The sequence below is a fragment of the Rhea pennata genome, chromosome Z (genome assembly GCF_028389875.1).
Source record: "Rhea pennata isolate bPtePen1 chromosome Z, bPtePen1.pri, whole genome shotgun sequence".
In the NCBI taxonomy this organism is placed as follows: Eukaryota; Metazoa; Chordata; class Aves; order Rheiformes; family Rheidae; genus Rhea; species Rhea pennata.
The window spans coordinates 60,674,439-60,688,870 of record NC_084702.1 but is presented as its reverse complement, the minus strand read 5'-3'; positions in this window follow the sequence as shown (position 1 = coordinate 60,688,870).

Genomic DNA, 14,432 nt, shown 5'->3' with positions numbered 1-14,432 from the left:
TCAGTCTGACAGCACAGCAACCGAAGGCCTTTGCCTAGGTTCATTTCATGATTTAATAATGATTACAGAATCTGGGCTAAATCCAGGTTAAATAAGCGCACCTTCATTTGATTCTACTATTAAATGAATTAAAACAAATGCTTCCTTAGAGAAGAAGGAAGCACAAGAAAAATACAGTAATGAAGAATCAGAGAGCGATTTGTGGGATCACTATGGCACTCCCAAAGCCGGCCAAGCTCCACGACGACACGGCGAGAACACGTCAGTGGTCAGGCAAATGGGACAAAGAATTCAACTTTTTCTTCTGTATATGAGAGTGCGAGATTTTCATTGTGTTACCTGTTCATCCTACTTGTGGGAAGTACTCTGAGACCTTTTGCATCGCCCTGAGCCCCTCTGTTAAGTTTGTGGGTTGCTATGACAGCAAGAGCAGCTGACACTTGCCTTCAAAGATCTTCAACCAATCTAGAGTCTCTTTCGAAACTGTGAACTTCAGGGCCAAAAACATGGCAATAGAAGAGTTCAAGGATTTTGAACCTGTGTTGAATTAAATAGCCTGAAGCAAGGAATTGCTACAAGTAATGATGGAGTTATGCTAGATCCAAAAGAAAAGAGAAGAGGGAAATGACGAAAAGGGTCTGAGCCAGCTAAGACAAAAAAATGTCGTGAAATCAGTCCCTAACAAAGGAAATGTCATGTGGATTAAAAGCATTAGAGCTATAACTAGGAAAAATGGAGGAATAAAATGTATGGGATCAGTTTTTAATAACTGATTCATACAATATCCTGAAAAGCTACTTTCAGGTTGTTCTTAAAAATAATAATTAAAAATAATGCAGCCTAGCCTATTTCTAGTTCCAAGCACTCCTATTCCATCTGGACAGCAGACTGACTGGAAAGAGGAAAAGTAAAACATTGCTATTAATAAAATAACCACCCCCTAAAAGACTCCAATAGAGAATAGAGAAAATGCTCAGTAACAGAGGATCTAATAATGAGAAAGTCCCAGCTATCTTTTTCAAATTAAAACGCAAGATTAAATCTCTAGGTAACCTACCTCAGGTTAGAGCAATAAACAGTCTTATTATTTTACTCACAGATCTTTATGGCTTCTTTCCTGATGTACAATACCTTTATTACACTAGTCCTAGATTTCTCTTGAATAGCAGTTGTCAATATCGCAAAATTTTGCTAAATGGTAGTACGGATGATCTTTCTGTACAGTAGTCCCATCTTAAAAATAGTTTGGTTCCTCACCCCTAGGAACCTAACCCTAGCTCCCTTCTGTTGCATTTCATAGAGGCATGCACCTTGCTGGTGGTTCAGATTCAACCGCTGATTTTCTGATACCACACAGAGGTCTTTCTTTCTCTGCTGTTTTGTTTCCAGTTGATTTGCTAGTCAAAATTCTTGTCATTAGTTTCTTGGCACAATATCTTCATTCTTAACTATAAATGTAATCCTAATTTCATTGCAGTCATCGCTAATATCACCCAATGCTTCCTAGATAACATTGTGATCCTCATCTGCATCAATGATGCCTCACATCTCAGTGTTGCTAGTAGATCTAATCAGTACAGCACTAAATTTTGTGCCATGTGTGTTTATGAGTGTGCATCTGTGTGTGTATGTACACATGCTTGTTTATACATATATAAAGAGGAACCAAGTGAAACTTTTATTTTTTTAAAAAAAATACAAGAATTCCCAGTTTATAAATGGAATTTTTCAATGAGGTTTACAAATTAGGTAGCTGAGTCCTATGGAATTTCTTTCTTTGTGAGGTATTTCACTCTTTTATGCTGTCTGAAGAAACTTAACCTTACAAAAAAGAAAATGACTGGAGTAAATTCTATTATATTTATGAATGCAAGCCATTATTTTTAAGGGGTCTGGACCAATTTAACTAAAGATGAGTTTGAATCATTAAATGAGAAACTGCATCCTTAATTATTTCCTCTTATTTTCTTGTTCAGAGAGAGAGAGCTGTGAAAATTCAATGTGAGGAAATGTACAGCATCTAACTGCTAAAAGAATTGCATTTCTACCAGGCAAACCAGTGCACTGTTACCTTGGAGAGCAGGGAACTGTTGTCACTTCTCACTGAGTTGATGGATAAGATGTAAAGTTAAATTTCAAGGTGGAGAAGCACCCAAGAGGTTGCTCAGACTGCCTTAATACATGAGATGTCTTTGACACCACTGCATAGGTTCTTCTGTACTTTTTATACAGCAGAGTTGATAAATGCATTAAATACATAAAATATTTATTGGTTCTGGGACCGGATACAGCACGACAAGAAATGAGATCTTTCCCTACAATGCTACAACATATGAAAATTGAAACCATATTTTTCCCCCACTCAGAAGCATTATGCAAGTGACAATTTTTTCTTTGAAGAATTAAAGTACAGAAATGCTCTGGCAATTGGAAGTAGCAGGTTTGCAGAATCAGTTAATATTTATTATGTTTTTAAATAAGTCATTGTGCAAATCGAGGAAACAATATTACTAGCCATTATCTCTTTAGTACATTCCAATTTAATGTCAGCCGCTAGGTAAGATTTAACAAGATACGTCAATTTGACTACATCAAACTAGATGACAAGAGACTTCCAAGTTAGGAGAGGAATGAAAGTTTTGTGTGTGTGGAGAGAAGTGGGGGGTGGAGCTGTTCTCTTTGCATGCTGTGTGCACTAGAACAGTATTTAATTATTTAAGTGAATTGAGGAAACGCACTGGCATATAGGTTTAGATACCAGTATCCTCTCTTTAACAGCAAAGTAGGTACAAGAAAACCATGGGAAGTGTAGCTGCAGAGCACTGCCTTCAGTGGTGGTCTGAGACACTCCCAGCTGCTGGCAGCTCGATCTCCGTGTCCACTTAAGCCAACACCTCAGTTAACCTCTGTCATGGAAGGGGCCAGCTGGGATAGCTCACACCCATCATCAAAGTGCACAGACCTTCAGGTTTGTTGTCACCATATGCAGACATCACACCCAGCCCCAATTGTATTTAAACCATGGCAAAGACATCACCAGTCTTCTGAGTGTCTTGTTCCCTGTCATGGGTGGAAAAACCACCCTTGTGGCAGGGCTGTTGAGCAGAGCCGTAACAGGGCACTGGGGAAGGCTGGTGACTCCCAGCTCAGGCTCTCCAGGTGGCAGCAGGTGAATACATTGGAAGTGCCAGAGAGGTCACGAGTTCCTGGGCTTTAAACAGGAAAGGACTAAGACACCGCTTTCAGTTGCTGGAAGGTTTGCATCTGTTCCAAATTTAGCTGAAGCAGATTCGTATTTCCAGTTCAGAAAATTGCAGTGTTTGTCTGTTTGCATGCATGGATGTGTAAATGCAATCATGAATGATTGTCAGCGATTCTGAGAAGGTATAAATCAGAAAAAGCATTACTGACACTTCCACTCAGAAGTTAACCGTAACTGGAAACTGGAAATTCTTTGTATTAGCATGTTGTACTCTGTAGGGGAGAATTTGCCGTCCCCTGAATACTGGTGTGGCAGCTCACGGGGAACTAACAGTACATGGTAGCTCACAGGACCTCACTTGGTGGTCCGCTTTTCTGTATTCTTCAGAATGGGAGATACAGGGCTGCGTGGCACATCCTACAACACTGAATTTAGTCCTGTGGCCTCACAAGCATATTACATATCATCCCTTTATCCTGATCCATCTTAAAACTAATTAGATTTCTGGCTCCAAATACTCCTATTGCTGTAGGAAGTCACTCCTCACTTGCTTCCTTCCTTCACTTGCTGTAGGAAGTCACTGGAACCTTCCTCCTGATTTTCAGCCTGGGGATGTTTATGGTCATTTGATACCCTTTGCTCTCCTCCCTGCACGGTCATTTAGCTTAAATAGTTCTTCTTCTGCCCCTGTACTTATAAATGGCAGCTCTAGTGCCTTTTAGCCTTTACTTGCTAAAATAGACAAGCTGTATTTGCCTCCACTCCCAAAAGAAGTCTCCAATCCCCCCGTTGTGTTAGTTGTCTTTCTTCGTACCTGTTCCTGTTTTAACTCATGTTCTTTGAAACACGGCAGCCTCAACGGGGATGTTGTCTCCCCGAGGCCTTGTCTAGTGGCATTGCTGCTCCGTACACATCCTCAGTTTGTACTTGCTTTTCTTGTGTGGCCACATCTTATTAGCAGCAAATGTCATCCTCAGGGAGATCAGGGTATCGAAATCTTCCTCCTGCACAACCATTTCCAATGGATGAGCTCCCAGTTTTTAGCAGAAATCTGTATGTTCTCCAAGTTCCTGATCTTGCACTTGGATGTTTAAATTTAATCCTGCTTTATAGTCTCAACCTCAGTTTCTTCATTTTTTCTTCCGTGATATTCTGATTGTCATTTTCTGTGTTATGGTAAAAGAATGAATTAATATCTATTCTGAAACATATTGATAAGAAGTTACATTGACAAATCTCTGTGCCTATAGTTTTCCTCCAGACAGATATGTTTTTTTTTTCTTTCTCTTGGCTAGTGTCATGCATATCTTAAAAATTTTTGGCTTACTCCTGTTTTTACCATTCTAACTAGTAATTTCTCATGTGGCACAATATGAAATAATAAGTAAATAATATATTTTATGGAGTTTAGATTTAATCTAACTTCTATTAAAAAACTAATACTTTAGTAAAACAGGATAATAAGTTGCTCCAACATGATTTACCTTTAGAAAATTTCTTTTGCACCTTCAGTCTAAAAGTCCTGTAGTTCAGTTTCTTTTTCTTCTTTCCTTAAATGTATATGCTACGTACGCTACTCTGCAGTCATGCAGTATTACTTCAACTTCAAAGATTTATAAAAAAATCCTTGCTCCTGGACCTTCTATTTCACATGCTGGTTCTTTTACTCCTGTGGGTGGTGATCGTCTAACCCTCCCCCCACCACCACGACCTTGAGTTGAATACATTAACTTCTTTTAGTTTTATTTGCCTGTTCCTTATACCTTTTTGGAAATGGCAGTTTATCCAGCCATGTCTGAAGTCCACAACAGTTTTTTCTCTTTTCTTAATTCCAATAGTTTCTGCATCTTTTACTTAAGGGAATTCCTGGATTCCACACATTGAATTTCTTCAGCACTGCAAACTGATTTTACCAACTTGTTTCCTTTATTTTGCAGTTTGTTCTTTTTAAATAGAAAATACTCTAGATTTATTTTTGTTCAGTCCTCCATTTAATTTAAACTGAATCTTCTCATGTCAAGTTAATCTGAGTTTATCTTCTATGATCGATTGTTCTATAATTTTCTCACTACCTACCGAACTCATGCCTGACATAATATTATCTCTAGTAGGTTCAGTGATTATTTGGCAAAGATGTCTGTCAGCTATCGTGTCCAAGAAAAGGTAAGCAGTACCATTAGTTGTTCCATTTGCTTCTTAATCTGTATCTGGGAAGTGAATGACACAATAATAATACATCCCTGGTACTATTTATCTCTCTGCTAGCATTACAGAGATCTTCATTCATTTCTAAATCGAACCCTGCAGATGACAACAAATGCTATTCCAGGCAAAATTTGGACTTTAGTACTTAGATATAAATCAGTTAGTTCAGACAAATTCAGCTCTTTCATAGATTACAAGGCCTCTCTGACCAATGATCACACTCTTATAAATTTCCTTTCTCCATACTATCCATCTGTTGACAATCCTTGACCTACTGCTACATCTTTCTGTTTTAACATGATTTTCCAATCCTTGTATATCAAAACCCAAAGATGAGATTGTGTCTCTCCCGCCTTTTATGCTATTCCAAGTATTTTAAAGCAGACCCATATATCCTGCCAAATTGCAATTACATTGTAAAGATAGCTATGCAACAGTATCCAATAGGCTCTTCAGAGAGTTGCTGTAGAAATAAATAAATAAATAAATAAATAGCATAATAATTGCTCCTGATGTCACGTCATAGATGTCATCGTGTGTTCAATACGGTAAGAGCTGCTCAGCTTAATCTTACAGTCTTTTTCCTTGCTTAAATGTCACACAATGACATTACTAATACAAAAAGAAAGAGATGTCAGAAGTGGTTATAATTAGATAACATTAGGCAGATTAGAATATTTCTGTCTAAAATACTCATGCAGAATGCTGGCTCCAATCCATCCCAGAATAGATTGCCTTTTCTGTGGTATGCAGCAGATTAGACAAAATATACAGTCGTCATTATACCATTTCACATTCAAAAATATTGTCATGAAAAATGGCAAATAAATGATAATTTTACTATTTTATTGTACCAATTGTGCAAATAAAATATAACCTTTTAAGTTTTCTGGTGATCTCTTTGACTTTTGAAATCACATAATCTTGACATAAATAATGGTTCATTATACTCTAACAAAGGCACCTAGGAAATTAATCTGCAGCGTTAAGACTCCGCGAGACAAGCTCTGGGAAGCAGTGCTGCAGAGGCCTTGGGAGTTACTGCCACGCTTGTCTTTTTGGCTTCCTTTTTGAAGTCAGCATCTCAGCTACAGAGTTGGTAGAGCAGAGCGTTCCCCCCCACTTTGGCTGCCCCAGGGCACATGCTGGTGCGTTCGCTTCGTCTGCAGAAGGAAGTGCATTGACTCACATGTTTCTTCTGCCAGCCCTGCTACGCAAGGTGTGCTGCTCAGCAGGGAGCGATAGCAAACTGCAGAGGAACTGACAACGTCTTTAGCTGAGGCAGCTGTGAGCCAATGCCCGTATCAGATCCCCAACACTCATAGGTGCTAGACAAGGCCTTAGATTTGAAGCATGCAAATTTGCAGCTTACAGACGTGTTAGATACAGTTCAGATTTTGAAGACAGCTGATATTTTGTTTATTTATGTGACATGTTTAATTTCAATTCTGATTCCATTAAGATGAAAGCTCTTTTTTTTGTATTATTGGCACTACTCTCATGTTTTCTCTAATGATGACAGAGGGCTGAGCAGGAAAAGATATTCTTTGCCCCATAGGATCTAAGAGATAGACACAGAAAAGAGACAGTGCCTTGGGAAAGGCAACAACAGCTCTTAAACATGTTCCCCTATCTTTCTAGAGAATATTAGTATGGAAAGAAATGCCTGCATACCTGGCAAATCTAAGAGGCTTGCTTTTTTTTTGTATTATATATTTTCTAACATCCAGCCCTAAAAATTCACAGTAGACATCCTTTGAATACATCCTGTCTCACACACCTTTCTCTATTCATGTTCAAATCCTGCAGTGAGTACAAATACTATTCATCACTAACCACATTCTTTTGGCACATATACTGGTACCAAAGAATGCTAGACCAGCCTCTGTATAGTTTCTGATGGAGAATATTAATTCAGAAAAGGAACAGCAGCCACTGTGCCATTATTTCTGAATAGATACCTTTCTTTCCTATCAGTCTTTGGGGTTGAAGAATTCACATACTTCTCAACATGGGTGCATTTATCAGGCTACTTTAATTAATTTGCTGGCAGCTACTAGCTTATCATTCTGTCGCAGGTATTGCTCATCCCACCTAACTATTTTAAGTTGTTGCACAGTGTACATCTGTGTGCAATATCCGTTCCTTAAAAAGAAATACGTGGCTGAGGCAATCTCCAGAAATGCCTCCGTGACTGGTCTTCTTACTCTGTGTATTGGAGGCATATAAGAAGGTCAAAAAGCAGTCCTCTCCCCTCCCATCAGGTTGTTTCCCCAGCTCTGCTTTTACCTCAGCAGCTGAAGATGCAGTCTGCTTTTCCATCCCACGGTTTTGTGGCCAGGGTAACCACAGATAGCAAGTAGGGAAGATTGAAAGATATTTTAGCTTGAGATAGATAAAGTTGTTTTATTTGTAAAGCTGGTGGCCTATAATTCTAGGTCAGCCACCTTCAACCCTTCTTAACTTCTGCGGAGGGAACAATGGGGCACATGGCATGAAGGGGCAGTGACCACGCTCTGGCCAGTGTCCCATCTGGCTGGTGGGGAGACAAGGCCCCCAGCTGTGCTGATCAGTAGATGTGGCCAGACGTATAGATGTTGACTTGAACTGGGGAGGGAGGGATATGGAGGCGACCACTGAATAAGATGCTATCCTGGGAGGGCTAGCAACATCAGACAGCAGTTGCAGACCCAGAGGACTCCACGGAGCCTTCTCCTCTCTCTTCTCTGAACAAAACCTAAACTCTTTCAGTTGAAGGAGGGCCTGACCACTCCCGTGCACCTGCCAGTCAGGCTCCCTGATGTGTCTCAGGTCTCATGACACTGCTGTAGCAGCCCTCTCGGTGGGGCAGAGCACGTGAGGGAGGACTGTGCCTCAGGACACTTCCTTAGCCTCTCTGGCTGTGATTAGGTAGCTGGTGATAAACAGTCTATTTACTCTCTCTATGGCCATACTCATGCTGTAGTTCCTGCACTGATTTGGTGTTACCTCTTTTTGCTGCAGTGAAGTTTTCTTCTCAGACCACCTCATAAGACAGAGGTGTATAGAAAAGGTCTGTGAAGTACGGCCTTTTATGGATGTTGACAGTCAGCAACTCCAGAATTGTTGGAGAACTGCTTGTTAGGTGCACTCAGTACCTTAACTATTGAAGTTCATCCAAGCCACAGTCACATATTTACTGATTTCACAGGAGGTAATGCAAGGCACAGGACATACAGATTACGTGGCAGAAGAAAAGGCCAGTTGCAGAAGCAAGTGCCCTACAATGGTATACACGAAGGACAGAGACCTGCAATCACTTTCCAAACTTCCAGAAATGATTTGGCAGAAATTATTTTTCTAGATCCTGGTGGGTGTCAGCTTCCCAGGCTCTCTCCTCCGTTTCTGCTTGCTATAAGTGAGAAAGGAGGAATATCAGGGAAATCCTTCCTACAGTATTCTAAGAAGAGCCATGGTTTGAACAGCTGGCATTTTAAAATGTGATATATTTGCCAATGACTTCTGCAAGGTCTGTGTTCCTTGCATCTTCTGTAAAGAGAAATGCTGCCACCCATCCCTTAGGGCTGGTATACAGCACCATACGGAATCTGTTTTTAATTAAACTAATGTAACCTCTGTGTGTGGATTTTTTTAAAAAAAGTCTTCAAATGGGTTATATGTATTTAGTCTGTTCCTATAAATTCAGCAGTGCAAGATGGCCCAAGATAAGCAAGGTTTCAACTGATGTGGGTGTCTACATATTCATTAATGACAAATGGTGTAATTTATATCAGCTGAATTAAGCCAATGCAGCTTTATGCAATATAAAATTACACCTTTAGTCATAATAACACAACTTTGTAGAGGGTTGGCATCAGATAAAGAACTGGTAAATGAAACACATTTGTGTATCCCCAAACCTTGCTAGCAGGCATTGCAAGAGCAAGGAAGTCTAAATGCTTGCAGAGGGAAAGACAGTGTTCCATCACGGTTTAGAAACTGGCAAGGTAGAGTCAAAGATGAATGGAGATAGAATCATTTCCCAACATGAAAGGAGCAGTATATGAGGCCAACATGACCGGCATCATGACATGTCCTGTCTGGTTTTCCTCTCTGTACTGTGAGGTAATTTAGTCCTATAGGCAACAGGGATAATTTTCAGCCCTGCCTTGGTAGACGTAAATTGAGCCGGTCAAGAAGTGTTAAGATATCTTTGCAGAAAAATACAATATTAATTTCCATTCTGTATATTTGGAAGTTTTGGGGGTTTTCTTAATCATTCCAGTGGTTTGGTGCAAGTCTATCAAAAATCTTCGAGAAAAAATGGGTTGCTTTAGAGGAGCAAGGAGGAATTTGAAAGTCAGGTTTCTTCTCTCCTAGTATCTTTCTTCCTTTCCTGGTTTGTTAGTTTTGGGGGGAGATTTTTGTTCGTCTTTTTTTTTATTTTGTTTTGTTTTGCCACTAGAAGAACAAAAGAAAATGGATGAAGAGAGAAGGATCCTTTTCCAGCTGAAGGTTCTTCAAAAAATTCCAGTGAGCTGTGCGGGTACCAATCATGGACAATAATTATGCGGGAGAAGGAACGGACTAACTTGCTTTCCATGTGATTGGAAAGCTGCTCCGTCTTGGTGGCTTCGGGCTTTCAGGCGGGTCACTGCAGAGCCAGGAGTCCGTGCGCAGCCGAGGGAGCAGCTGGAGGGTGCGGGCACATGTGTCCTCTCCCCGTCGGACGCCCAGGCCGGGGCTTGGGGGGGCGGGGAGGTTTCTCCGGGCACGCTACACACATGGCCCTTCCCCTGTCTGGCAAACATGGAGTTATTTGGGGCTCTTGTAATTACATTTTATTACCCCTAATGGGCCTGGGGCCTGTCTCTGAATGGTGCCTGGCACCAGTTGCCTCAAGCGCAAATGCAAGAAACCCTGGAGCAAAGCAGCATGGAAAAAAATTAACCACCACATTTCTTCCTCCTCTCAAGCAGGTGATAGTTGTTTTGGATCCTAAACACGGGTGTTTTTAACAGGAGAGCTTTCCTAGCCAGAACTGCTCACGCACAACGTCGTGTTTCGTTTCGCGGCGTTTACTCTCTCTCTGTTTCCGGGCCGTCTCGCCTTTGCCACGCCGAGCCCGCGCCGCGCTGCGCCCCGCGATCGCCCCGGCCCCCGGCCCCGCGGGCTGCGTGCCGGCGGGTGCCGCTCCGCGTCGGGGCTGCCACCCGCGACCGTGCGGGTCCCGGCCGCCGAGGGGGCTCGGCCCAGGTGCGCGCGCTGGGGAACGGCTCTGCTCTCAGGACTCGGATTCAGCAACAGTTTCTGCCCCATTTTAAATAGTTATTTTCATTTAGCTTTGGAGCTATGAAAAGAAAAAAACAATCCAGGTTTGCTGAACAAGGAAGTGGTACAAGACCAGTGCCTTATAAGGACATACTCAGATGAGTGAGATTTATAACATAGCCTGACCCTTATGGGTTGAGACAAGTTTCATTTAAAAAAAAGCAACATACTGGCAGGAAACGTATGTTTTGAACCCGATAGACCTTAAGGGAATTAGTGATGCTGCAAGGTTCGTGCCTATGGCATACTGTGAACAAAACTGCTAAGTGAGGTTGCAGCGACTTACCAAGTTATCTCCCCAGACAGAATAACCAGCTATTTTCAGCTCCGAGGAGTCAAACAAGGGGTGTGCTAGTGAAAAAGTGAAATATTCCCGCAATGTAAGTGGAGGCTTCCTTATGGCAGCAACCAGGCCCATGTGGTACAGGGGGAGATGGTGATGAAGAGCATTAATATTATTTTCCCTTCTCAACTTTCACCATGCAATTGCTCTATGCTGCTTCTGCTCCCAACCCATGGTCAGCCCTGGAAAATGAGCTTTCATACATCCTGTGGCTCGTGCCATAGCAGCACCCAGACGCTTTTCCTTTCTCACACCTCCAGGGAGCGTGCAGCTGCTGGAGCCCTGGCCGGAGAGCAGGGGCGAGCGGATGCCTGACGTGAGTGTGGCCCCACGTTGCATCTGCTCACTGGGGACCTGTGATGGAGAAATGGGGACTTGGACTCTTCAAGGTACGCAGAGCGGGCTGAAATGACATTGCAGAGAGGACTTCAGAGGAAAGCTCTGAGCATGAGTAAACAGCTCAAAGACTCAGATAACCTGATACTAGAAATGAACAAATAATTTGTAATGAATAATGTATTGATGATTTTCATCTCTTTCTGATTACAAATTGTCCATGAACAAGTTGCAGTTTATCAAATATTCACTTTTCAAAATACCAAATTACTGTGAATAATTCATGAGGTACAACTTGTTCTTGCGTTACTTCTTTAAATATTTAATCCTCAAAATATGAGTTGTTTTGATTGAACATGTATGCCATGTGGTACAGTTATGTTCCTCCCATGTATGATCTCATGTCTGTGAGTCAGGTGTGTGCTGTGACTTGGCAACTTTTTATAGACCTTTCTATAGTTTCCCCTCTCTAGCACGTCTCCCAGCATAGTGGATTTCCACCGGGTACGCAGTTAGGGGCCACATGAGTTACATAGATAGGATGGAAAAAAATTCATGCACCATGACCAAATAGTCATGGCAGAATGATTAGCTAGTTGAACTGATGTACTCCTAATAGACGTAGTCAAATGCTAAGGGATAATCTGAATTGATTGAGAAGTTACCATCCATCAGCAGAGACACAATAAGCGATTATATGGACATTCAAAGACTTCTCCAATGCAAGGTAAAACAGCCTGAATTACCCTTTTTAGTAAATCTGGCATTACATTACAGTGTTTTCCATGCATACTGAGATCAAGCAGAGTTCTGTGTAATGCCCATCCTCTCCTTTCCCCTCTTTTCAAAAGTAGCATCATTGTGGGCCTTTTCTAGTCTTGTGATCCCTTACCCATCCTCCAGGAGGTCTCTGGGATCACTCAGCCAGTTCTCAGGCACCCTCAGCCTGGTTCATCAGACCACTTGATTTGAATACATTTAACTTTTCCTTGTACTCTCTAAGCTTATCCTAGACAGAGAATTTACTTGTTTTGTTGCTAGCATTAATTGGGTTATTTACCTGCTCACAACTGCTTTTCAGTAAAGATTTCCCAGATCTTTGTATCACAAATACTGTTCTCTCAGTCTCTCACATTGGAGGTTTCCCTCCTATAAAGAAGAAAATTTGTTTATTGGAACAAGAACTTGAACTTGACCTGCCAACCCCCTAGACATCATATAGGTCAGCAGGTTGTAGGGTCTCTGTTGGTTTCTAGCAAAAATCTTTGTTGTTGGAACATTCCTGATCTTTCTTGCTATATATTTTGCTTTCTAGAACCTAGATTCTGGGGAATGATGTATCTTTTTTTTTCAGTTAGATCGTCTAAAGAAAGGGATAAATGACTGGTCTCTGCAAATGTTACAGTAAAACGGAGTGGAAGAATGGTATTAGACAGGCCAATTCTAAAAGCAAACAACAACAAAAAAATCCTCACAAACTAACTATATTTTTGTAATAGCAATGTTATAATTGCAGGTATGTGAGCTTCCTGAGGAACCCTTGCTGTAACTTCATTCCTCAACTGCAGAATGAGTCAGTCTCAAGAAGATCTATTTCTTCCTTGAAGAATTCTGCTATATCTTGTGGGTTTTAGTACCATATCCTCCATATGCTTCAACAGAGCACTGTAAATGGGGTGTGCTCATCTGCGCTCCATATGTGTGTCCATCTTGATTCATTGTGCAATGTGAGGATGAGGAATTGTCCAAACCAGAGGATGTGGGAGTGAAGGATTTTTCTGACAAGCATCATCAGTCTGTTCAGACTGGTAAAAGAATGTAGGAATGGAAAAAACTCCCAGGGTCAATAAGTGCATATATTTCAGGCAGCTTTATATAACCTGTTTGCAACCCCACAGAAGGATTAGTTCAGTTATTTGCTCCTACTGGAAGGTAGTTCCTCTACTTCTAATGGTCAGAAATCTTTTTCTGGTTTTCAACTTAAATTTATGCTTTGTCAGAAGATACCCATTTTTCTTGTGCCAGTGCTCGTCTTCAGTCCATCTTCCTGAGCGCAGTATTTTGGAAATTCATTGCTGTTTTACAACAGCAATATATAGGTTTTTTTGTACAAATACGAGTGGTGACAGCTTAGTAATTATGTTTATGGTGTTATAAATATGTGAAAATATGTGTACATATTTGATAATATGTGGAATGAGGAGCCATATTTATCATTTTTCATCTATAGGTTCCCACATGTTCCACAGCAGTGGCTATTTCGTATGTCTTCCCTATTTTACAGATGAGAAAATAGAATTATGCACTTTCGCACCCAAGGGTTTAAGCTCATTGTATAAAACCATATTTAGACTTCTGAATAAATGATTTGATGTTCAGAGGTATGGTGTGTTTCTCAGATCCCAGGGATTTAATATCAACTAAAGTTAAGCACTTACCTACTGACATCAGTGTTTAAAGTCTGGGGGCAGGTTTAGCTCAGTTGGGTAGAGTGTGGAGCTGCTAATGCCAAGCTCATGGGTTCAATTCCCGTATGGGCTATGCTGAGGGTTGGACTAGATAATCTCCAGAGGTCCCTTCCAACCTTATGATATTTGTATTAGCCACCCTTTTCTTCAATTGAAATTTCTGGTGTGAAGAACTTGCCTGAAACTATGCGGCAAATTATGGGCAGAACTGAGAATAGAAAACAGCTTCTCGGCTCGCCGCCTGTTTCACCCAGTTTCGTTTCGTGTTATGTAACGAAGCCAAGTGAGTTGTCAGTGTCTTATTTAGCGTACTGGATCTCCAGGATGCACTGATTTCATTTGCGATACCACACAAAGTCTTGCATTTTTGGTGTCAACTTATGGACTTGCAAAAGTGAACTAAAACTGTCTTTTGAAAAAAAAGGTGTCTGTTTTTCGATTTTAGCATCTTTTTTTTTTATTCTCTCCTATCTTCTGCACTGGCTCCTAACAACTAAAGATTCACAAACATTTTGTAATGTAATGAAATCATCAAGCAGAGTCTCTGGTATGATCTGAAACTTCTGAG